Source organism: Chroicocephalus ridibundus, chromosome 5 (assembly GCF_963924245.1).
Source record: "Chroicocephalus ridibundus chromosome 5, bChrRid1.1, whole genome shotgun sequence".
NCBI lineage: Eukaryota > Metazoa > Chordata > Aves > Charadriiformes > Laridae > Chroicocephalus > Chroicocephalus ridibundus.
This window is the reverse complement of record NC_086288.1, coordinates 72,639,613-72,666,185: the sequence shown is the minus strand read 5'-3', so window position 1 is coordinate 72,666,185 and position 26,573 is coordinate 72,639,613. Positions and strand designations below refer to the sequence as shown.

The 26,573-nt window shown below is 42.8% G+C and overlaps 1 protein-coding gene across 9 annotated transcripts in view; it reads right to left on the bottom strand.

The window, feature by feature from the left end:
• CRACD (capping protein inhibiting regulator of actin dynamics) overlaps positions 1 to 26,573 on the bottom strand; it is a 142,666-nt gene that overhangs the window by 113,793 nt on the left and 2,300 nt on the right. Inside the window, exon 1 of one of the 9 annotated variants that reach the window (XM_063335631.1) lies at positions 22,996 to 23,050. The exons of the other annotated variants lie outside the window; for them this stretch is intronic. The gene's annotated coding sequence lies outside the window, so the exon portion shown is untranslated. Of the gene's footprint in view, positions 1 to 22,995; positions 23,051 to 26,573 lie in introns of those variants that run through there. 9 annotated transcript variants of the gene reach the window in all.

Below are 26,573 nucleotides of genomic sequence, written 5' to 3'. Positions count from 1 at the left end.
CGCCGGTATTGCGGCCTTCAGCTCTAGAAGGGCACACGGCCAGCATTTTGCGCTGAAGGTGAGGTACTGCTCTTCACGCAAAAGTTTGCTGGGGGGGAAAAAAAAACAACACTTTTTTTGCTTGCTTTTTTTGACTGGTATTCCAAACGTAACACGTGCTTTGTGCAAGAGCCACGGAGGGCTGAGAAGGCACCAGGACGTAGAACAGACTCTCACACTTGGATGGAAAATCTGCTTCAATTTCGAGGACAAGCTTGGGTGATCCGAGCCTTGTGTTTTTTGTGAAGAGCTGAATTCTCGGCGTGCCGCTCCCACGGCAGTGTCCCAGAAGACGAGGCAGAGCACCGAGCTGAGAAACTGTGAATCAGAATAGAGCGGTCTGCCCTGGAAATACAGCGATTTGGAAAGGCAGAGCTGCAGATATTAATGGTACGTTTTGTAGGCTGACTGTTAGCAGTGCCCGGCTGCAGTGCAAAATCAACGAGGACGAACATTTGACAGCTCACTCCACCCACAGCCAAGGGCAAACGCAGAAAGGATCCATCACTTCGGCCTGTATTCCTGGAGCTGAATGGCTGCCAGGAAAGAGGAGGCCTTCACGTATTAAATAGGACAGAGAACCACTAGCAAAAGTCTGTCACGTTAAGCCTGACATTACGATCCCAAGGTGCGGGACATTGTCAGCTCTCTTGGTGACAGAAGCCCCCAGCTGTGACAGCTTTGTCATGGCAGGGCATGTAAAGACCTTGCACTGCTTCCAACAGGAAGATGCTTTCCAGAAGTGACAGCTATTCAAGCTATAATGAGTAAACTACGAGATATATATACACACACACACTCTCTCTCTCTCTATATATATATATAAAAAGGCTAGTCTAGTGTGTGTGTGTGGGGAAGACATTGATAGAATAATAAAATTTGACCAAAGTGAACTCAACAAGAGTTAGACAAACTCATCGAAGGGTCCACAGGGAATGTCAGATCTAAAAAAACATCCAGAGGGGGTTGACTGGTCCCTGACACACAGCAAGCAAATGCAAGCGCACCAGTTCATTCTGCTCCACGGGATTCCAGCAAAGGATTTCCCCTTTACTTGTCAGAGAAATCGCTACGGCAAGCATTGCATCTTGCCTCTGCGTTGTCAGGTTACTGAGATCTTAAGCCTTTTCCCTTTCATGAAGCATTCCAAACCAACAGACAAATTTCTGAAGCCAGAACCCGGTTCACCCTACCTACAAAGAGACTGGGAGACCACATAGTAATCTCAGAACCTGTGAGGTCTCATCACCAGAGCACAGACCTTCCTGGGATACGACTGTCGGTAGGTGTTGGAACACTAAACACAAATAAAATCCACGTAAGCTCTCCAGTCTCCAAAGCACACCCTGGCAACTGGCTGGCTCTGAGGACGTCAGTTTGCAGACTTGTGAAGGGCCTGGTGGGTTACAACTGCTACATTAGCTGGGTCTTCCAGCAGCGGGAGAGGTTACGAGTTGGACCTATCCCTGCCGACCTGCAATGAGAGGCAGGGGCAGGTGGGGTTCCATACTGCTGTGGGATGGGAAAGGGAAGGAAAAGACCATGGGAAGAATGGCACCCTGGGCATGACTTTCCAGAAAAGTTTATGACTTGGATCCTGCAAGCAGGGATACGAGACCATTCAAAGCCTGTCACCAAGTAGGATCCACAGATGGGCTTTGCTAGGGCCTCCAATTAGTCTCCCAACAATTTATCATAATTAGATTTTAAAAGATGCTAACTGAGGTAGCCCGAGTGCACAACGTGCTTGGCTGCATGAACCACACCTCCCTTTTGAGTCATCATTCTCTAATTGAAGATGGACATTTGGGGGAAAGAAAAAACGATGTTAAGTGTTTGTGAGCATGTAAACAACCTTTGAATCAAGACTTCGGAATATGGTCCAACAGATTGTTTTGTTTATATTCTGCATTTTCTGCAAATAAAAGATAGTTTCTTTAAGCTGAATGGATTTCTGGGCAGCTAACTGATCTTCCTATAATCATGACTGGTTTAAGTTTCTGCTTTCAGAGAACATCGCTGCAACTCTAAAACATTTCAAAAGATCAGCAGAGACATTCCCCTGCATCCAGCCTGATAGGACCTCTAAATCTCTTAACCTGTGAGCTTCTATATTTGCTCTGTGTCCTACACCACGTAGACATAAATGATGACTGCTGTTGCAAGTAATTGAAACTAACAGCACGTTACCAGCAGGTAGCACGACATCCTGAGTGTATTTATTGTCTCGGTGAGGACCCATCACACTAATAAACACATTTCACATTTGGGGACAAAATCAGATGTAACTTTGGACAACGTGATAAAGACTTCACAAATCTTCCAAAAATAAACTTGTGTTCCCTAGTGAACAGAAAATCATCTGCTTTTCCTAATCCAAAAGGCAAAAATACAACACAGCACTTGTTTAAACAAAGGATTTCCTACTTGGGACTGTTTGTGTGCGCAAGGACGTATCACAACAATCAAAGGCAAACAAGAGGCAGGAAGAATGATCAACACAGAACAAGACATAAACTACATACTTCTGCTGCATGTTTGTATACTTTAAGCAGGCTTTAAAGCTTTCATAAATTTTATCATGCTGTAAGTGCATCATTCTGACACTTCCATTAACAAAATAGAGAAACAAAATACTCCTTTAAGGATTTGCTGTTGTTTTATCATGCATTCAAAAAGGTTTCTGTATGCACAGATGGTGTTACCTGGAGTTAGTACCTCCCAGCATCCCCCAGCATAAGAAAAAAGTTGTTTTAAGACCATTTCCATTTTCAGAACTAAGCATAACCAAAGTGCAGCCATTATTTCTAAATTACTAAACTTACCGAGCACCTTATTAAAAACCCTCCCACAGCAGACACGTGAACTCTGATGAAAACAACACACTGCTTAAGGAAAGGGAGGCACAGCAACGTGCCTCAATATTCAGCAAGATGATCTGAAAGGATATGAAGCCTGTGGTCTGGAAAAGGACTCTCACGTCCTGATGGTACCACCGACTGCCTAACGACACTGGGCAAGTCTTATTTTTGTGCTGTTCCCTCTCATTTTTACTGATGGGTACGCGGATAAAAGCATTCGTGATGAAATATTCCCACCCACGATAATATACTAAGGATTCATTACTTATCACTTATGTAACACCAGGATTACTTTTTTTTTTTTAAATAGGATTTTGTAATACAAAGGATTAACGTTCTTCAAAACAGACAGAACATGCAGTCCAGCAGCAGTCAGAGGCAGACTGGTGGACTGGTCAAACCCTTCTTCTTCTGGCGAAAAGTGCCATTATAAATCACTTTAACACAGTCAGCCCTGAGTAAACTGAGATTAAAGGAAAGTGCATGAGGCAGCCGCCATGAAAGACTGAAAATCTACTTGCTCTGCTAAAGAAATGTTTAAATAACAACAATAATAATGAAAATAATAAATCAAGGAAACATTTAAACCATTTTTTTTGAATTGCCACTAAATGTTCTGCTGAGGAAATGGGGTTTGGTTAATAAAACATAAATTGGCTTCTCCCTTCAATGTTACGTGTGGTTATTTCAACATCCTTGCTGGAACTTTGGGCATTTCAGCCGACAGAGAGCCTTACTGTGAGCAACGCTTTATAACCTCTTCGAATTCTTCCGCTTTCTAGCAAAAAGCTTTGCTCTCACCCACCTTTATTTTTGTCGCAGTTGCTAGGGTACCTTGGCGACAGACACTAGAAAGATCTACGATTTGGAGACGAAGCCGGAGGCAAGTGCAATCCACAGCAGCCCACAAGGGCAGGCGGGAGGCTGGAGCCACCAATCCCTGGGCCAGCCCCATCCCTCGCAGCCGCCCAAGCGCTACCCGGGAAGGAGCAAATCCCCTCTCTGCCATCTCAGCCTCTTTGCATCTTACCTGCTTGCCCGGCTGGACATAAAGAACAGATCTCACCCTCCCACCGCTGGGGAGGGAGGAAAAGTACCTTGCTTAATGTGGGCCCCCACCCCAGCCAAGCGTGAGGAGCACTGGGTCTGCCCTGTAGGGAATTCTCCTCCTTGCCGGGGGTCAACATACCGAAGCAGTAAAAATAGATACTGCACCTTAACTGCTCAGGACTGTGCCTGCTTCAGCCGCAAAATCTGCCTCCTGTTGCGACCAGACGCCGCCAGTCTTTAAGGACGACCAGAGGTGGCCGGAGTTGGCTTCCAAACACCGCGGTGAGGGTTCCTTGGTGAAGCTCGTGCAGATGCTGGCAGAGGCTGTGCCAGAAACAAAGCACAAACGAAGCATGCGCTTGTTTGAAAAGCGCATACAAAGAGGGCTTTTTCTTTTAAAATGTTGCTCATAGAATTCTGCATTTTAAAAGGCAATCACAGTAAGGCAATTATTTAGAATAAAATATCATTTTTCAGGGTGATAAAATAGTTTCGCTAAGTATTAAACAGCTGTTCTGAAGGGACTGTCCCTTATTTACATAAAATCTGCGTATCATTCTACAAAATGAATGCTTTCTGTGCTAATGCAGTGTTGTGGAGGAAGAGCTTTGTCAAGTGGGATCCATCCAAACAACCTTACTTGCTTTACTTTCTTATTGAGAAAAGTTTCGCTGCCAGACTGACTGTAGTAGGAAAATTACAATGTAGCCCTACACCACAGTTAAAAATCCTTTTGGCCTCTAACGTTTGATGGAAAAATTGTTCTGAGCATAAAAGAACAGATGCTGACAGCCATAGCAATTCTCAGTGTTCATGCCAGTGAGCCATATTTGCTTGAAAAGGCTATTCATAACATGAATAGTGCTTCGTCTGAAGAGAACTCTATTATACAAGCCGGTATATATTCGCAGCAAAAAGACCCCCCCACACACCCCCATTGATTTTTATTTTTTTTTCCTTTATCCAGCTCTACTTGTTTTACAACCTCTTTTTGTTACGTTAGCTGCTCTGCTGCTCTGGACGCTTCTTGTTTACACATGTCGCCTAAAACAACACACACTAAGCAATTCATAATATAAATAGGGAAACGTATTAGCGGACTGGCATAATAATGCACAAAACGTAAAGTTTTGGAAGATAAAAGTCTGAGAAATCTGATCTGTATATCCTTTTATGATCTCAGTTTCTCCCTAAGAACCTGCCCGGCGGCTGACCCCCCGTGCCCAGCAACAGGAGCATCAGTTGTGCCGCTAGTGTAGATAGACCACTGGAACCTTGTCGCAGCGTTGTCAGTCCTGGTGTTCAGCTAGACTAGACAGCAGTGACTAAAAAATCAGATTTGCCCAATCTACAAAGAAAACAAACATTTCCAAGTACTTCTCCTTAGACGGGGTATCCTGCACCCTGTGCAAAGTAGGACCTTACTCTATTACCGAGCTACGTCAGCTGCATCTCAGCCACAGAAAGCGTTCCTCCTGCCCGTATCTGTCCTGTCTGTGCTCCTGGCAGCAGAAGCAGCCATCCAACACTTCTGGCGCCATCCAGTCCCTGACAACAGGCTGGTACGGCTCAGGTTCCCTCAGAGAGTACGTGGTGGAGAGTCCAGCCAAGTTCCCCACCCAGGCAGCAGAAGGAGGTTCACCCCCTCGCTGAAAGGAAGAGGGAAGATCCCTGTTACACTAGCAGTGAAAATATCCTGCAGGAACCATCAGCTGGAAACCCGCGTAGGTGGCCATGGAGTAAACCAACTGGTCACCACTGCCATGCATACGTTGGTTTGTAGAAGTTTCAGCAGTTTAGGAGGGCAGCTCCAAGCCTTGTCTGCTCCATCATCCTTTCCCCAGCCAAAGCAGAATGAAATCTGTATTTCCCATGGTCAAACAGCAGAGCAAAAGGTCCTTTTTTTCCTCTGCAGCCCTCAGAGCGGCAGTTGCCAGCTTCAACGCATGAGTGAGAGTGCTGCACGAGACTCAAGGCTAAAATAATTGCTGATAAAGGATTCCTGTGTACAAAGTGCTAACAGCTTTATCAGGGCTGACTAATGATAGCTGGGAGAGCATTAAAACGCATATTTAAAAGAAAGCAGTGTCATGTTAAGATGACATTTTCAGAGAGAGTCATATATGAACTGAGCTGAAATGTGTATGACATTAAAAATTCACACACAAAGCGTTCCTCTGTTATTTTCTCCAGTAACTCTATATTCCCTTCTTTACTTCCACATATTATTTTTCTTAGCAGTTCCTACAAATCTTTTCACGTGTATAATATAAGTAATAGAATTAGGTTTTACTTCATAGTATCCAGAAAAGGAAAAGCCTCATCTTTATAATGAAGTTAGAACTTACGTTCTAAATAACTATCAGTTAACAGGCTTCTGAATTACCCAGAAATGAATTCCCAGGCTGGGTTCAATTCTTGTGCTTCCCGAGTTTAAGAATCGTTACAAAACCTGAAATGCACAGAATAACCTAATTAAATCGTTGTTTCTGTGCACCTGTGGAAGATTTCTATCCCGCTTCTTACATAAGTTGACAGGAAGACTTATTAGAAGGGTTTTCCCTGAGAAAGGTAAAGTTGTTTTCACAAACAGTTATTATTTGTTTGTATGTAAAAGGTGCAATATCTATGCTTTGGTTTTAAGAAGATTAGATTAGAAATTGGTCTTAAAATTGACTAAGGCTCTGGGGAGACCTTATAGGCCCTTTCAGTGCCTAAAGGGGCTACAGGAGAGATGGGGAGGGACTCTGGATCAGGGAGTGGAGTGATAGGACAAGGGGTAACAGTTTTAAACTGAAAGAGGGGAGATTTAGATTGGATATCAGGAAGAAATTCTTTACTGTGAGGGTGGTGAGACACTGGAAGAGGTTGCCCAGAGAAGCTGTGGCTGCCCCATCCCTGGAGGTGTTCAAGGCCAGGCTGGATGGGGCTTTGAGCAGCCTGGTCTGGTGGGAGGTGTCCCTGCCCAGGGCAGGGGGTTGGAACTAGGTGATCTTTAAGGTTCCTTCCAACCCAAACCATTCTCTGATTCCATGATTAACAGCAAGTCAGAGGTCTGGTCCATTCCATCACATATGCAATGCTCTGTTTTTATACAGGTATGAAAGAAGCAATACAAGAGGCAGACTACAATTTCAGCCCCAAAATACTACTAAACAACTTCTAAAAAGCTAGGAACTTCCACGTATGCTGAAGCACGTTACTGTTAGAATAACGCCTGACAGGTATTTGATGTGGAATATAGGTATTGCCTTACTGTGTCCTTACAGAAAGTCAGTAGTTTGGCAATCAAGAACACAAAAACATTTTTATTTTCCTACTCCCAGCCTCATCCTACTCTCAAAACATGATTACCAGTACTCAAACTAACCATCCTGCGATCAAGGCTGCAAAAAGCCCAGTTATATTTATCTTGCAGTACCTGATTCATGATACATGACTTCAGTTACATATACATGGTTAAAGTTATGCAAACATCAACTCTAACATGAGGACATTTTCTTCTTTTTATCACAGAAGCATGCATTTGCAACTGAACTCCGCGATAACATATGCACTGCAAAACAGACAGCATACTTCCTTTTTTAAGGGTTCTTTTGTGGAAGAATAGCCATTTCAGCCTATTGATCTGCACCTGAGCGTAATAGTTTAAAAAGAATTGATCAAAGTTGTCTCATATTTATCCAGATAGAAACCAGGCAATATTGATTAATTGTTGAGTAAGGTTGATCACCTTTTAAAAAGTTTAGGCGAACGCAAGGTTTGAACAACGTTATTTCCCACCATGAGCAAAACAATCATTTTTATCTTGTACGCGTTTGACGCCGGTACTGATATCCTACTTGATTCTGCAGACCGTATAAATGGCATAATGACTTTTCCCTTGGGGTGACACAATATATTCATTTAGATTCCAGTTTGCCGTATGGCACGGAGTCTCGTGCCCCAGGGTGACTTAACTTATTTTGTTGGCTAGCGTAGCACAATAGCCGCTTTCAACACCAACACTGGTTTCTGACATTATATACTGTCAACTCCAGCTGCAGACAGCCAACTGGAAACGATCGCTGTGGATGGAAAGCACGCGCAGCAAACTGGAGCTGCTTGACAGCAAGGCTACCTTTGGGAGCCGGGTCACACGTTCACTGCCAAATGCTGTAGTTCTTCACATCTCATCTGTAACGTGCATAGCAAATCACTGAAGCACAAAAAATGTCATATAAAACCAGTAATGGTTTGTGAAGCAAGTTACAAAGTCTGCTGATTCTCCCCACTGGTCCTGAAAGCTCTTCAATTGCCACGGGCAGCTGAGCTTGTGGGACTCTGCTTGCACTGGTTTCTTCTCATACCTTTATCTTATTCATTACATACATTAGATAATTGTCTCAGGCATTAAAAAGCAAAAAGGAGTGTACCACTAGTCCAGCAATGCTACGTGCACCGTACCTATGAAAAGATTCTCTTTATGCTACTCAGCAACGCTGCTCCACTGAGGTCCTGGGGTGCACTGCAACCCACTTCAGAGCAGAAAGAAGTCTTCGGAGATCAAGTTAAAGCACAGATGTTTGAATTAATCTTCCAGTGCCCGGAAATTCTTGAGCAAAAAAATAAATAAATCACTGTTATTTCTTTTAAGAGTCCAAGGCAAAGACTCCCCAGTCCCTAAAGTATGACAGAATATTGTGTAGGCAGGAAGATATCAGGCTTGTTATGAAGATACAAAGAGGCAATCCTTGTTCCCGCATGGAAATTAATTAATAAGTGAGCTAAGGATTAGTTTCCACAAATTCCGATGCTCTTTTGAGTTTAAGGCCCAAAGCCGGTGCTCCAAGTTTTCTGTCTTCATCTAGATCTGTTTACCCAGCTCATGAATCCTTCAGCAGGTCGAGAGGATGGTTTCTCCAGAGTTGGCTCTTTTTCTGTTTTTCTTCATAGAGACAAAGTTGGCTTGAGGTCAGCATAACTAAACTTGTCTTCTTGCTCACAGGCATATCACTGTGACCTCTCATTTATTCTGGACAGTAAAGTTAACAGCTGTTTTGGACTGTCGTAACTAAGACATCGCTTCTTGCAAGTCCCAGCAAGGATCAGATCCCTTTTCTTGTACAAACCTAGAATTCTCATCTGAGTCAAGCCTTGTTATCTTCCATACTGACAAGAGAAACTCATGTTTCCCTGGCCTAGCACAATGCAGTTACAGCTTCATTGCAATTAGTGGCGGTGCTGGTAGTTTTGGACGCTACTAGAACAAATTTGTCACACATATTGAACACATGCATGCACAGGCGTGTATAAACATATAACCCAAGATGCAAGAACATCTTCAGGATCCTCTCTGCTTTTACATTTGTCTTTAAGAGAATTTATTACAGGGTACTCCAGTGATACACCACCAACATAGTGCTTTGCTTGGTCTAGAAGCACAGAATCACAGAACAGTCGGGGTTGGAAGGGACCTCTGGAGATCATCTAGTCCAACCCTCTGCCAGAGCAGGGTCACCCAGAGCAGGTTGCACAGGAACGCGTCCAGGCGGGTTTGGAATGTCTCCAGAGACAGAGACTCCACCACCTCTCTGGGCAGCCTGTGCCAGGGCTCTGCCATCCTCAAAGTAAAGAAGTTCCTCCTCATGGTTAGGTGGAACTTCCTATGCTCAAGTTTGTGCCCATTACCTCTTGTCCTGTCACTGGGCACCACTGAAAAGAGCCTGGCCCCATCCTCCTGACACCCACCCTTAAAGTATTTATAAGTGTTGACAAGGTCCCCCCTCAGCCGTCTTTTTTCCAGAGTGAAGCACAAAGGCATTAAACAATGTAATCAAACTGTTGAGTTACTGGATGAAGTCGTACAGATGTTGCTGTACGTATTTTCACAGATAATCAAGCAGGACTCGGTGGTTAACTGCTTAGCCTAAAGTTACACATGTGTGTGAAAGGCAAAACTACAAAAAAGGCATTTGACCCAGAATTCCCACAGTTCTGCATTTGTCAGTCTTTGGTCACAGGCAACCTGGTATTCCTCGTTTGTCAACTTAATGTCCCGAGTCATTTGTCATCCCCCACTGGGCATCAAGGCACTTGCTTTGGTTTTCTTGAAGCTACACATAGATCAGCTTTGTCTGCATGAAAAGGAGAAATTTAATAAACAGTGTATGGACTTCAATTTTGGGGTAACCTAAATCAGTTACAAAACAATTTTAATAAGTTGAGCTAAAACAGAAATAAAAAAATATTAATGATATCTTTCAATTAAGTCAGCTTTAAAATATCTGCTCAGATCAAAATGCCACCAACTTTTCTGAAAGCTTTTTTCTAAGGTAGGAGAAGATAGAAGATAGAGACAGCAGACCTATTTCATGTGATAACCATTTTGCTTTTCCCTTACTTAACGAGAATTTAGCTTTTTCAAGAAGCCCACAGCTGTCAGGAGATTTACATCTGACTATTAAAAAGTTCAATATTCTTTCTGGTTACATTAATAATATGAAAGAAAAAGGGTGGGTAACGTTTAGAAAACAGCTCTTTATGCGCACACACACAAGCACAGGAGGACTCCAGCTCTTCTGTAAATAGTGCATAATAGAATTCTATCATATTTTGTATTTTCTAATGAATTGGAAAACTCTCTCCTTGACTCCAGATGCCAATAACCTCCACAATTACCCTTCCTCACTCCAGTACCTGCATCGCCAGCTCTTGCCAGTGGGAGATCTGCCAGTTCGGGAAGAACCGAGTACTGCCTTACGAATAATGCACAACCTGAAGAAGTGGCGGATGATTTTCAGTAACGGCGCGTGCTGTAGGTCAGGCACACAGTGACCAGATCCCCTATGCCAATGACATGCCCACCGCTTTCAGTCTGGAGGAGGTTAGTTACAAAAAGGACATAAGTGCTTATGCTCCTAAAAGTAAATGGCTGTTCCTGGGGTAAAATTTCTGCGGAAGAGGAAAGGTTGCCATTTTGCAATGGGTAGCGGCCTGCATGCAAACATCAAAGCCCTGCAAATGAGAGAGAGATCGTGACCAGGAGGCCAGAGGGCTGTGGGGCACATGGCATCCCTCACACTGCCTCAGCTGGTCAGTTGGAGTGGGTCCAGAGGAGGCCACAAAGATGATCAGAGGGCTGGAGCATCTCTGCTATGGGACAGGCTGAGAGGGTTGGGGTTGTTCAGCCTGGAGAAGAGAAGGCTCCGGGGAGACCTTAAAGTGCCCTTCCAGTACCTGAAGGGGGCCTAAAGGAAAGCTGGGGAGGGACTTTTTACAAGGGCATGTAGTGATAGGATGAGGGGTAATGGCTTCAAACTGGAAGAGGGGAGGTTTAGATTAGATCAGGAAGAAACTTTTCACTCTGATGGTGGTGAGACACTGGCCCAGGTTGCCCAAAGAAGCTGTGGATGCCCCATCCCTGGAGTAACCTGGTCTAGTGGGAGGTGTCCCTGCCCGGGGCAGGGGGTTGGAACTGGATGATGTTTAAAGATCCCTTCCAACCCAGCCCATTCTATGAGTCTATGACTTGCCTAGCCATCGGATAAGCAGAGAAAGTTTGGGGGGTTTTTTTTGATAGATCAGGACAGCCCATTGTATTTGCTGCCTTTGCTCTGCAGAACAAAGGTCTTTGATCAAAAGCGTGTCAATCGGGCAGTGTGAATGACACGGGTCCCAGTTCCACCACCTCCTGATGCAGCTGTTAAATGGATCTAACACATCAAACACATCAGACAATTAGCAGAGCGCTGCCCCAAAAACATCTACGTAGCCTTTAAGATCAGTCACTCGTAACTGGGGACAACACGCTGCCAGCCAGACGTGAACTGAGATGCGTGTCCCCCCCTTCGCACAGCTCCCAGAGCCTGCAGCCATGAGAACAGACCCTCAGGAAGACTCTAAAGAAGTCAGGCAATTTTTGGACTGTAGACTTTTTTTTTTTCGGGTCTCCTGCCAACTTGGAGACCAGCAATAGTTCACATTCACCTACAGGAAACTGCAAATAATCTAAAAGATTTCATTATCATCTCCCCTTTGCTAGCAATGAAAATGTAGCTTATATTGTTGGGGAAAATATTCCTATATTGTTTCTTATTTTGCATTATGACAATAACTGGCACGTCACTAATGCTATATTAAAGTGTCCATAGTTAAAAACAGACATAGGTCTAATAAGAATAAGCACAGAGAAAAAAACCACCCTCTTTTACTTTTGGGAAAAAAGGGGGAGAATCTGAATAGACACAGTCTATATGATTATGTTTTTTTATCAACCTTGGCAGAAAAGGTTTGCATACATTACAGAAGAAAAAAGCTTTGAGAAACAGACACACCTAAACAGCTGTAAAAATATATATACTTATTTACTTTTAAAGACACAGTAATAGTTTAGGTGATCAGGAAACTATTTACAGAAAGCAACGCTGACTGGTGCCTTTGGCGGACAGGTTTATTATACATTATCCTGACTATTGTCTGAGACTACGAAAGCCAGGCCTGTGTCTTAAATGGCCTACAGCGAATGCCCTTCGTGTCCTTCAGATATGAAAACGGTGTGTCAAGGACCCATTGTAAATGGCTTTATGAATAGGAGATCTGTCACAGCACATGAAATACTAAAACGTAAAGTTAGCGTCCCCTTAACAGACGTTAGAATTTATGGAGGAAAAAAAATGTTGTTCTCTATATTCTATCTCATTTTCTATAAATACGTAGAATTTTCTCTGTTCTAATGTTTCCTCCCTAGCAGACATTCGGATTTATAGCGGAAAATTTTCTTTTCCTAAAGCAAAATGTTCTTCTCTATTAAACTGTTATCTGATATAATGTGCTCCAGCTAGAAGCATCAAATCACTGTAGCACTTATTAACCTACAAACCGTTTCTTGTTATAATATTAAAAAAACATGGTACCAGTGTATTAAGTATGGTATTAATGCATTAAGTAGTAGCTGAGCAAAAATACAGGCACTAGACAGATAATCCCTAAGTTAGATTTACCTTAGGCACTAAATACACTTTATTACACCCTCTTCCAATGCGTTTTCATCTTAAGAAAAAGAACAAATAACCTATATGGCGAAAACATTTCATTGCATACCACGAATCAGTTTTGCAATCCCCCTTTAGAGGTGTTTTATGCCAAAAGAATGAGAAAGTATCCACTTTGTAAACAGATGCGTATTTTTATTGGCCTTGATCCTTACCGCGAAGTCTGCTGGGAGGCGCAGGGCTTATTTACACTCTAAAGCACTGGGAAGAACCTGAGTTTCACAGAGTTTCCTCCACTAGAAAAATTATGTGGTTTTAAATCAACCCATCTCCCTAGGCATAGACCAGATGTACACGTCGACAATACAAAATACTAATGAGCAAGCTTGCATGGCGGAATTAATGACTGTCGATGAACGTCAGTTCTTTAAATATTTAGAAAATAAGGAATATTTTGCAAGGCAAACGAGGGGCTGTTACTTGTCTGTTGCTAAAGACAAAAAATAATGATAATGATGAACATGATGACACTGGAGTCCCAGGGAAGATGCAAAACATTAGCGTAGCTTGTAGAAGATAAAATAAAAACCAATTATTTTTTGAGAAAACTCCATGAAGATTAGATTGTATGAAAACTGAAAGAATGAGGACGTATGTATTGCATGTTAGGAAAATCTTAGGCATGCCCTCATCAGACAAAGAGGGGAAAAAAAAAAAAAAAAAAAAAAAAGAAATTAGGCACAGGTTACAAAAATAGCAGCAACTCAGAGGAAGAATGGAAGTACCACGGTCAGTCAGGTGGAGACAACAGACGGGGCTGACAAGGAAGCGAATATATGTGCAGCACAGCACTGCTCCTCCTTTTAATCTTTTATAAACTTAACAGAGCATTTTACAGGGAGGATAAAAGCCGCTGACCGGTGGAGCCGTCCCAGCAGTGGCATTCCCTCACGCCCGGCAGGGCTTCGCCGCCTTTTTATCAGGCGGGGAAAGGGGCCAGGAGCTGCCCGAGCCAGGGCCAAGGACAGAAATGCAGCCCGTGCTTTAGGTTTATGTGAATTTTTGCCATTGAAGTAAGGAAGCTGCCATGTCATTTATTGCTACCTGCGTGCATTTTGCCCGCGTGTAAAAGAAAGACTCGTTTGTCAGGAGGATATCAGGTTCAGAACTGCAGACCGAGAAGCGATCAGGAAACTATTTACAGAAAGCAACGCTGACTGGTGCCTTTGGCGGACAGGTTTATTATACATTATCCTGACTATTGTCTGAGACTACGAAAGCCAGGCCTGTGACTTAAATGGCCTACAGCAAATGCCCTTCGTGTCCTTCAGATATGAAAACGGTGTGTCAAGGACCCATTGTAAATGGCTTTATGAATAGGAGATCTGTCACAGCACATGAAATACTAAAACGTAAAGTTAGCGTCCCCTTAACAGACGTTAGAATTTATGGAGGAAAAAAAAATAATGTTATCCTCTATATTCTGTATCGTTTTCTATAAATATTCCATACATAGAATTTTCTCTGTTCTAATGTTTCCTCCCCAGCAGACATTAGGTGATCCACCTTGAGGATCACCTCAAGTGGCAAGCTGCTCTTTGAAAAGCCAGTCCCTGTGCCTGCAGGCTGCTTTCTCCCCAGCCTGCCCACGCGCACCAAACCCACACGGCTATCAGCCGCACGAGAAGGCCACGTCCTTCTCCCTCCACGGGCAGGATGAAGGAGCAGAAGACAGAACGTCCAAAACGTGTCGCCTCTTTTCTTGTACATCACCTTGCGCAGCGAGGTTGTCCTCCCTGTTTTTTAAACACACTAAGCACCTGCAAGTTCATTTATTTACTTTTGGCATTATTTTAACACAAACGATCGAGTGGACTTCCACGTCTTGGTAAAGGATTAAAAAAAAAAAAAAGACAAAAACCAACAAAAAACTACGTAGGAGCCAGACCCCTACCCACGTGCAACATGTCCCTCTAACCGGGTTCACGAGGCACCTGATGAGGAGCTAAACTAAAGGTCACAGGTTCCTGCCACCATCACCCATCTCTAGGACTCGTACATGCAAGCTGTCATACTTGACACCAGTATCACACCTGTATCAGCTCCGATAGGCGATTCATGCAAAAGTAACTTTGAAATAATAAAATACTAGCAGAAGTAATTACGGGGCGGGGGAGGGGGGCGAAGTATTGCACAGCTTATAGGATATTCAAACTTTTTAAGAAAAGGATGAAAGGGTCAAAATGGAAGCTGGAAAGTGATGTTAAAATAAGTAAGGAGCTGGCTAGTCTGAGTCTTCTTACATTCTTACGCTCAGCAGTACTCTGCAAAACCCATATGACTCGAGCATCCTTCCTGGCGATGTCACTGACTGTGCATGACAGTAGTGTTTTGCTTTCCTGAAGCTCAAAGTTGCCGAAAGACATTAACTCTCCCACTAAAATCCAAAAACTCACAAGGCCAGAAGACGCAGCCACTTAACCCCCGGATTCACCACGTAGCTATGTCTTGGAATGTCAATGTTGAAACTGGACTTTCAACGTATTGGTGCGACTCCACTCCTGCTCTAAAAAAACCCAGTAATTCATCAGAAGTTAAGAACGGACTACTAGATACCTGCAGCTGTTTGCAGCCATCTGTATCTGCTTCCCACTTCACAGGGGATCTCTGGTAGTGTTTAACAGAAATATCAAAGGTAAACATGGCTGGAATGTTTTTGGAGGGCAACCTTTGAACAGCAAAAGAGCTCACTTTCTTCCCTTAGCGGCTCCAGAAGATTACAAGATGCCAGCACATGGTGTAATCAGCCTGTATTTTTCTGGTTTAAATCACACGATGAAAAGCCTGAAAACAGCCACTGAGCTTTTATTTATTATGTTCTTATTGAGCCAGAAGGCTGCTTCCCGCCCCATAGCCCCAAAGCTCATGGGGTTTTGAGGAATCGGGTCTAGTGGGAGGTGTCCCTGCCCGTGGCAGGGGGTTGGAACTAGATCATCTTTAGAGGTCCCTTCCAATTCCAACCATTCTGTGATTCTTTGATATACCAAGAGGTTAAAAAATAAAATATATTGATGTAAGTTTCCCAAATAAATGAACGTCTCCACCTTCTTACCTCCCTAGGAAAAGTCACTTATTTCCTTACCCATCTCATGTCAACCACTACGTAATACTAACCAAGGCAACTAATCACTTGCCATGCAACCCCACTAAACACTTGTTATTATATTATTAAGACTATAAATTATTAAAATTTGATCACAATTATTGATATTTGATAGCTTAATTATTGAAATTTGATAATGCATTCTAACAAGGAGTTTTTTCTGCAACTTTAGAAGGTGGTTTGGAAAAAAAAAAAAAAAAAGCCCAAGCTGCCCCTTTTCTGCTGACTGGGACCAACGATGCACGGTCCTACAAAAGTAATTAACGGGGCTTAAAAAAATCACACTTGCAGTCAGGAAAGGGCATACAACGGAAATCCAATCCGCCTCTTTGTTTGCAGACTGACAGGTTAACAAAAACTTCTGGATTTAAAGTCACAGGAGAGAGCTGAAATATTTGAGTGATAAGAGAACAATGGGTAATTGCAATTAATTGCTGAGAAGGGCAAAGCCGGCACCGCAGTCCCCGAGGGCGCGAAGAGCGGAGGCAGAATTCAGCCCCAGCTCCATCCATAGAGCACTGAGACCCAAAGCAAACACATACAAAGCGGCACACGTGAAGGTCACCAGATAATGGTTTGAATGATTAAACACTGCTAGAGACCTTCCCGGCACCAGTCCCAAAGCAGACTGGTCTTGCCACCATCTACAGGTCTATTTGTGACGGCAGAGCTATCGATTTCTTTACATTCTTGGCCCCAGCAGCCTTCCCTGCTGGACCACACCTCTCAGATGCTGTTCCAGAAACAGCAACAAAAGCATACGTGGAAGAGTAACTTACGGTTCCCCAGGTGCTGAGCTGACCCCACCACCTCTTACCAGACCTCGCTTTTGAAGTATGTAACAGAAACACATGCTCCTTTTGCCTCTTTCCTCAAGCAAATCTGGCACGGCTCCTGCAAGCACCAGTGGACGGGCAGTGAACCCTTGTGTGTGCTGCCTCTGCTCCCACGCCGGCCCGTATCTCTCCCTGCTGACATCCCTTTTCCCAGCAGCAGCAGTTTGGGGTGGGAGTGCAGCGAGGTGGGGTTGTAAGCAGGTGCTGTAAGGCTGGTACGTGGCCGAACTAAGAATAACCAGGCTAGTGCTGGTCCATGAAATCACGGTCCGTGAAGTGACTTCCCTAACGTGTTACTCAGGATAATCATTAATTATATTATTGCTGGAGAGGGTGCAGCAAAGGGCTACAAAGATGATTAGGGGACCGGAACACCTCTCTTGTGAAGAAAGGCTGAGGGATTTGGGTCTCTTCAGTCTGGAAAAAAGACGGCTGAGGGGGGACCTTATCAACACTTATAAATACTTTAAGGGTGGGTGTCAGGAGGATGGGGCCAGGCTCTTTTCAGTGGTGCCCAGTGACAGGACAAGAGGTAACAGGCACAAACTTGAGCATAGGAAGTTCCACCTAAACATGAGGAGGAACTTCTTTACCCTGAGGGTGGCAGAGCCCTGGCACAGGCTGCCCAGAGAGGTGGTGGAGTCTCCGTCTCTGGAGACATTCCAAACCCGCCTGGACGCGTTCCTGTGCAACCTGCTCTGGGTGACCCTGCTCTGGCAGGGGGTTGGACTAGATGATCTCCAGAGGTCCCTTCCAACCCCTACCATTCTGTGATTCTATGATTATGTTATATTTAACAATACACTTGTGCATTTATAGGTACACACTTATGTATTTATATATACACACACCCTTACTGTGTTATAATATTTTAATAAATACATTACTATATAATTTAATAGGTCCTAATAATTAGAAGCACAGATGTAGACTCCACATTTGGAAAAATACTATTAGTGCTAGAATCCTTTCCATATTTATATATTCGTTATAAATAAAAAGAACAAAAAAAAACCCCAAAACCCCCAAAGGCAGGGTTCATTGGGGAGGGTGGGTTGTTTGTTCATTTGGAAGAGAAGGAGGAAGGGAATTAAACTGATTTACTAAATGACAAAACTTAAAGCCAAGCCAAAGAGTTTCCTAGGGTGTTTTCCCTATTATCCCCATTTTCCTTCTGTTTCATTGTGGACGAAGCAACTTCATAGTCTGAAAGTGCTGAACTTACAATGTTCTAAAGCTTTAAATTATGAACTCAGTATTGTGTCTTAAATCACAGAGCACTGCCAAGCTGCAGTGAATATTAAAAAAAGCCTTGTCAATAGTTTTCTTGGATTTTTTTTTTTCTTTGCCTAAAAACCAAGGTTGAGATTTGGGTTTTGTTTTAAGAAATACTTTTTCTTTAGGAATCTAGTCCAATTTCCTTCAAATTCAGTTAGGGTTATCTGATTTTGTTTTTTTTTAAATCTTGTTTTAAACTGATGTTTTTTCTGAAAATCCTAAACGTGTCAGTATAGCTATTTAGAACATTATCTGTCTCAAAATAAAAACGTTCATATTTTGGCTAACTCATTCTGAGGTTTGAGGCCTTCATGGCCCAAGTAAAGAAAACGCATGAGACGAAGAGTAAAGTGAATTATAGACAGGAGACATCTACTTGACTGCCTCAGATTGAGCAAAAAAAGGAAAACACCGCACAAGTTTATCCAATAATACACAACCGTGCACGGTATTGCACCTAAAATGTGACTGAAAATCATGATTATCCATGATATAAATGCTAACAGGTTAGAGAACAGAAAAACTGAAGCTGACTTAATAGGCAGTTAAGCAACATTTTTCTTCTTGTTTAGAAACAAAGGCTTGAATTTGCCACATAGGAGTCACGGTCTGCTCCGAAGACCAAATGATTCATTTCCTCAAACCTTTCTAGTGCAGCCAGTATTGTACCACCAGCATGCTTCAGGTAGGCTCTAGCCATGCAGATCTAGATGCAGATCTACACTATATAAATATTTATAATTTCTAGAACATGTATTTACATACAAAATATATAAAATTATGTTAATTATTACAGCTGTGCAACCGAAGTAGGAGGAAGCTTAAAAACGGCACCTCCTAGCAGCTACATAACACGAGAAGATTTAGTGTTGCTACTAACACAGGGAGCTTGCATTATTAGTTTGCACGTGGCAAAAGTAATGAATTGAAATTTGTAAAAGCTACACAATAAAAGATCATAATCAACAGCTGAGTCCATGATACAATCCGTAAAGAACCTGTTGGAGGCACGTAATGGAGAGTCATTGCTTGGGCTTTTGTGGGTTTACTGCTGGACACTTGGACTCCGTTGTGCGTCATAGGATACTGTTACGCTTGCCACACGCAATACAGTTCTGCAAAAATAAATGCGCGTGACAAATTCAATATGCAGCTCCGTTGTGTGGCTGGGCAAAACTGAGCGATCCTGGCCCCCGGAGAAGTGGGATTAGACACCTGCGGTCAACTGTGCCCTGTGCCACGAGCGAGTAGCAATACCAAAGAGTGTAAATCTCAGATAGCCAAAGGTTCCCAATAGTCAAAAGTGGCCAGTGGGACAGACTGGTGCCACTGGGACAAACAAATCATGATAGGAAGAGTCAACACTGCAGAGCACCCTGGAAGCAAGGAGGATGTTTTTGCCCTATTTGGCAGTAGAGACACACATGAAATTATGGTAATAACAGAGTCACTACTTTTGGGTGTCCAATTTAAAACATCTCTGCCTGCTTTTTTGAGACTGCTTAACACTACGTGGTTATTTAAAACACAACTGTCAACCTGTCGACTGCAGTCAAAGTTATAATGTTAAACAATTCTATAACTGGACTTAATATTAGTTAGAAATCCCAAATGAGGCACCTACAAACTGAAGAACACAGAATTTAGGACTTTATGTGAACAGGTTAGTTTAAGTGATGTAGAGATACTCAGAACATCCATGGAAGTGGAAAGTCACTTACGAACAACTGGAGTTTCTTCAATGTGTAGAGTCTTATATGCACATTTACATGCTCAGTGTACATATGTAAACAAAAATCCCTTTGACTCCAGCATTACCCACGGGCAGTGCACTCCTTATCACTCTGTGTCTCCATGGAAAACAAGACCGATTTTAAAATCTCAGTTCCAAAAATTAATTCTAAAAACGCTGTCTTACACATGGTCCACTGGCTTGAAGTGATTCAGACCATCTGCTGGACCACATAGGGCCTGTGAGACAAAAGCTACTGTTTGACAATCTGGTCAGCACCAGATGAATGGATACCAAGTCCTCACCATTTCTTGACAAAAGAAGAGATGAGGGTGAGGAGTAAAGAGGTACTGCCACTAAAATATTGGACGAGACTTCCTATAATCAAAAAGAGTTCAAATCTGACTGCAAAATCGTGAACAACCTGCCACCAGGAGTCTTTCTGAGTGTTGTGGTTTAACCCCAGCTGGCAGCTAGGACTACACAGTCACTCGCACAGTCCTCCCCCTTTCACCCCGAAAGGGTAGGGAGAAGAGGGAGAAAAGGAGGGGAAAGGAAAGGAAAAAAAAACCCTTGTGGGTTGAGATAAAGGCAGTTAAATAAATAAAGCAAAAGTCATGCACACAAGCAAAGCAGAACAAGGAATTCATTCACTGTTTCCCATGGGCAGGCAGGTGCTCAGCCACCTCCAGGAAAGCAGGGCTCCATCACATGTAATGGTTACTTGGGAAGACAAACACCATCACTCTGAAAATCCCTCCGTTTCCTCCTTCTTCCCCCAGCTTTATATACTGAGCATGACATCCCATGACATGGAATACCCCTTTGGTCAGCTGGGGTCAGCTGTCCTGGTTGTGTCTCCTCCCAACTTCTTGTGCACCCCCAGCCCACTCGCTGGTGGGGCGGTGTGAAGAGCAGAAAGGGCCTTGACTGCTCAGCAACAACCAAAAACATCCATGCGCTGCCAACAGTGTTCCCATCCCAAACCCAAAACACAGCACTACACCAGCTGCTGGCAGGAAAGTCAACTCTATCCGATGATACCAAGTCATGACAGTACAAAGCCAAGCGTAACACTTTCAAACTATATATATTGCAAGGCTCACCTTAGTATCTGGTCATGTTCACATAAGCACAGACTCCTGCCTTGTCCAAGGCTGACAAAACGTCAAGCGTAAGCAAAACAGAGTGAGCAGAATGTGTCCTCCAGTCCTCAGTGGACCTATCTCCTGGTCAGCTGCCAATCATCAAATCTAGGACAACACTTGCAAAGCCCGGCTTGCAGTGCACCATTAGATGAGATGTTTCTTGTGCTCAGTGTGACACCAAAGAACCAAAGCTACAGAGAGTGAGCTGCAGAAGCTCTATATCTCCCCAGGAGAACTGCCCTTCTCTAATGGGTCACTGCTGTAAGGATGAAGAGCCATCCCACCCACTGGGAAATGGATGACCATTGTCACAAATACCCTGGAAGAGAATCTGAGAGCCACCTAGAGATGAAATGGCATTTTCTTGTACTGGTTTTGGATTCGGACTGCAGCAAATTGAAGGTGATTTCTCCAACCAGTCAAGCTGCGATTTGTAAACAAGCACGCTGCAGATAAAATAATGCAAAATGAGGTCTAGCAGCTAATGCCACTGTCACCCTTCTCTCTGACAAACAAAAACGTTCAGCATGCTGTCAGAGTCACAAATGGTCTTCATGTTCTCTTTCACTCTGACGATGTAGAATAGTTCCAGGAAAACACCTGGGATGAGAAAAAAATTACTTCAGTGACCCTTCTGGCTCACAGCGCAGCTGCCTCTTACCGACGCAGCCTCTGGCTGGAAGGGCTCCTGAAGAGTGCCAGGAAAGGTGAGCTTTACAGCAGTGGGAATCCAGCCTTTAACGGCTGGGAAGGGTGTTCCAGCAGGCAGGTGTCCGAGGAGATGTAATCCCAGGCCAAATGGAGCCTTTGCTTCACATCTAAAGAAACGTTTATATGCTCCGAAGCTTACCTACATTTTTTTTCCCCCGTCTTATCTGAAGAAACACAATCACCCGAAGCACGCAGTTTGTCAAAGATCAGGTGTTGGTATCAGGATACCAGACGCCGGTAACTCGTGACGGTGCTCAGCGGGCTGTGTGGGTGGGTTGAAAGATGAATCTACTTGCCAGAAAAAACACAGCAGGGTTGTTTGGTACAACCCACCCTTGTGCTCTCAACAGGGGGTGTCGGAACAGGGTGGTTGGGAAGAACATCAAAACCCACATGTACGAGCTGAGGGTGCCTGTCCTTCCTCCAAACACGAGCAGCGGATGAAGCAGCAACTGCCAAAGCTTCTGGGCTGGGAGCAGTCTGGCACCGTTCATCATTATAGCCCCCAGATGGGCCAGTGTAGGCTAAAGGAAAATATCTACCGAGCTTGGAAAATGATCCCGAAAGAACAAGAAAAATCAGCCCTGTTTTTTTCCTCAGCAACTTTTGATGCTCTGACAGCTCTGTGAAGTCCAAGTATGAGATTTCTCCTCAAGAACAGTACGACAAAGTGCCTTATTATGAAAAAGTGCCTTATTTATCACTAGACATAGAAATGGGAAGCAAAAGCTCTTATCTCTTGATCTTCATACCATAAGAGGCAGCTCCTTTTATGTCATCTGCAGGGTTGGGGAGGTACTAATGCTTCCCACTGGGCTAGGTGGGAATTAGGACCTGATCTTTTATGTACATCACTATTACCCACTGAAGCAAAAAACCAACTATTTAAAAATAAGTCAGAATTGCAAAAGCAAGCCTTAATTAGTTTGTGGTGCCTTTAGCTAAGCTTTCCATTTGGGTGCGTGGAAAATGTTTTAATTAAGCCACCTTCTGCCTCAATTTCTCCAGACATCTTCCTGCTTCCGCAACAAATGCCACAGATGCCAGAGCCCACAGCTTCCGTCAGGACACAGCCGTGATTCACACCGCGGGCAGATCCGCCCTGAGCGCTCAGTAAAGCTGGGGTTATGTGAGCAAAAGAAAACTCAGTAATATCAGTAAAGACTGAATTAAAATAAATACACGCAAAGAGACTAAATCCTTACCAGGCAACTTTAGTTCTGCCACTTCTTTTCTGCCACTTGCAAACTCGACAATCTCCTTTGTCAAAAAAAAAAAAAAAAATTGAAAAATGCTTCTTTTCCATCTTTTATTTTGCCCACCCACCCAGGACCAGCACCGTTGAAAATACTCTGCAGTACTGGGTGTTGAATCAAGGCGGAATCTGTCATTTTATTTCCTCAAGTTTTCCCAGGTGAATGTGTAAAATATTCTGAATACAACATTCTGAAGACATAAGACAGAAAATTTGAGCAGGCTGTCATGAAGGCGTTAAAAATGCAGATTTTTGACAACAGGTCACTGCCTTAGCAGGATCTGGGGCCTAGGTGCAAACCAGAATGACAACACCATGTTTCCAAAAGGTCTTAGAATTTTTTATTTTTTTTTTTTTTGACACGGTAAAACAATTAGTCTAATTCTCGATTAATCATTTGGCTGTATTAAAACAAAAATTAGCCTGAGTCACAAAGACACGCGATGAACCACAACCCACATGGTTCAAACTTGGCAAAGTTCTAAGCAATAGAAAAGAGGTTTTACAACGGGGAAGTCAGTTCAATTTTGTTGGCAGATGGTGCCACTCAACCCAACTCTATCACGTGTGCGCCAACAGATACCCACAGATACTACGGATTCACAGGGGTTTCTATCACTATTTTTTCTCTTCTGGGCCAAACCGTTCCACAGATCACTGTAATTGTACCTTTTTTTTATTTTCTGTGCTAAAGATTTTCAAGCGTGGCTTTGTTAAAGGTCACGGAAAAAGACAGCATGTTACTTTGAAGAAAATCAACTTTCTTTGAAGAGCAACATGAAAGTCAGTATCATGTCCAGTTGAGTTCACACTGATTCTTTTCATCACACCCCCTTCGCGTTTCAACGTAACGATAAACGTAATCTCTCACGTGCAGCATCCGCCTGCCCCAGCCTCACCACAAATGGTTAGATCGAGCTGCTTTAAGGAGCCGCCCAAGTCTGACTGCTGACTTTCAAAACGTGCTGAGCAATGTAAAAGATGCTCAAAGCAGGTCAGCAACGCGCACAGTATTTTGCACATCCGAACGCTTCAGCGCGAGGAAAGCTTTTAATTATCATCTGGATCATTTTCATATAGTTTCTCTTAGGGCAATCAACATGAAGAAAATAACGCTTGCATATGCGTTATCATTAAAATGATAAGCTTAGCCATTTCAAAGCACCTTTGGGATGCGAAGTATTTCATAGAATCGCCTAGGTTGGAAGGGACCTTTCAGATCTTGGAGTCCAACCATCAACCCAACTCTGACAAAAATCATCACTAAACCACGTCCCTCAGGACCACGTCTATCCGTCTTTTAAATACCTCCAGGGATGGTGCCTCAACCACTGCCCTGGGCAGCCTGTTCCAATGTTTGATAACCCTTTCGTGCAGAAATTTTTCCTAATATCCAATCTGTGCGTTGGTTATCACAAATGAAGGCAGTCAACAGCAAAGTCATAACTACCCTTACTTAGCTACATCACTCTCTCCCATAAATTAAGATAAGATGAATCTGACAGTATTTTCTTTAATGGCCTTGTTGGAGGCATGAAACTTGTATTTCTGTAATTTAGCATACAGCATGCATATATAAAGGAGAAACTGAGCTATGTTTAAAAATATATTGATGTACTTTATACATTTATAGTAGCATCTGAATCATCTCTCCTTAATGTGTTGCGGAACTGCAGCATAAGCCATTTACCCAGGATAATCCGCAGCAAGATCTTTACATTTTCCTTCCCTCCGAACTTAATTAACAAATCACTGTGATTCAGTCCCTGTGACACCCTGGCTCTTGAACGGTATTAATTAAAAATTATTTGTTACAAGTCAATTTTATTTCCTTGCAAGACTTCATCAATGCAAGTGTAAATGTTGAAGGCAGAGTATGGGTAAATGCTGTACCCTTCTGACAAAATGTATTTTAGTTCTTAAACGAAGAAATGGTGGGATGTGGATGGCAGAGAATCAAAGGGAGTGAGAGTCCCTTCAGGAAGTGATGGGAAACAATAAGCGTGAGGTCTACACAACAACTCATTGTCTCCTAAAGACAGAGCTCACAGAGTCTCCATGGAAACAACCACACTTTTTATCCATCACTACTTGATTTAAATAATAGTTTAAAAAATAGAGTTTGGCCCCTCCGGTGGAAGCACTAATGTAATTAAAGTTACAATGTTAACTTCAGGTTGTCTTCTACCACGTTATTCAAAACCAATGAATTCTATTCTAACAGTGCACTTCACACAACTTCATTAAGTCTCATTCAAATACATGGGCTCAATGACAATATACGGGTGTTTAGAGCATCTCCACATTTACATCACACTGATGGAAGCTCTTACGCAGCTACACTGCCCTGAGACTCTTGACTCTAAAGACATCGACTGTACTTTTCTAACATGCCAGTAGTAGGCTTATCTGTATTTGCTACAACTCTCTTACTGGGGCCTTTGTGGAATAAAGGCTGCACATTGATTTTGTGTGAGGAAAAAAAAGAATTCCCCCCCAACAATCAGAGTCAGCAATTTTCAAATATGAATAATTCAGAATAAGAAAAAAAATGAATTATCTTTTTCTTCTCTTGGCTTGTGAGGAAAAGAAGACAACACACAGCCATTTAAGCTTACACTGCCTATATAAAAATTCCGTTTATGTTACACTTCATTGTAAAACAACCAAATATATTCATATTCATAAACTCATCATCACATTTCAGTCAACACTTATTATGCCATGTATTTCTTACTTCAGAAGAGCTTACCTGACACATCTACAGCAGGAATATATTGAAATAACCCTAAGCTACGCTACTCATACAGATATATCCATTTTCAGTGACTGAGATACCTGGCAAAACAGTATTCAGAGATACCTGGCAAAACAGTATTCAAAACAGTGGCCGAGAGCCAAAGCAGAAGAAACCACAAAAGTTATTCTTATTGCTGTAATCAGAAGTGTGAAACTAAAAAGGCTGCTTTTTAGTATCTGCATTTAAAATGAAATATCATTGCCAAAGTAACAGGCCCTTTTAAAAGTAAATATATTTCATTTAAATTTTTGGGAACTGGATGTTAAAAAAAAAAAAAAAGATTTTACCTAACGCATTACCAATTCACTACTGCCACTACCTGCATAACCTCATAAGACAACAGAACAAAATACGACCTATAAGGAACAAACTTATAAAAAAAAAGAAAGAAAAAAGTCAACAGCTTAGCAGAGAACACAGCAAGACAGTCATACTTTACACCAACTGTGTTTGCTACCAATATACTTTTAAAAATCCCATTATACAGCATATAGGGAAAAACTATTGCTCACAAGTGCCAAGCAATTCTCTCTAAAATGCAGGATTGCCCAAATGGATATTTGAAAAGGGTCCTTAATTTTAGAATCGGATGCTCTGAGATACAATTTCCTATTGGAGAAAGAAGACCCAATAACAACCAGCAGCGATCTCTCTGCTACGTGCCATATTTATTAATAAAGACCTCAGGGTAATTCTTCTAATTACCATTAAACTGGGACATAAATAAA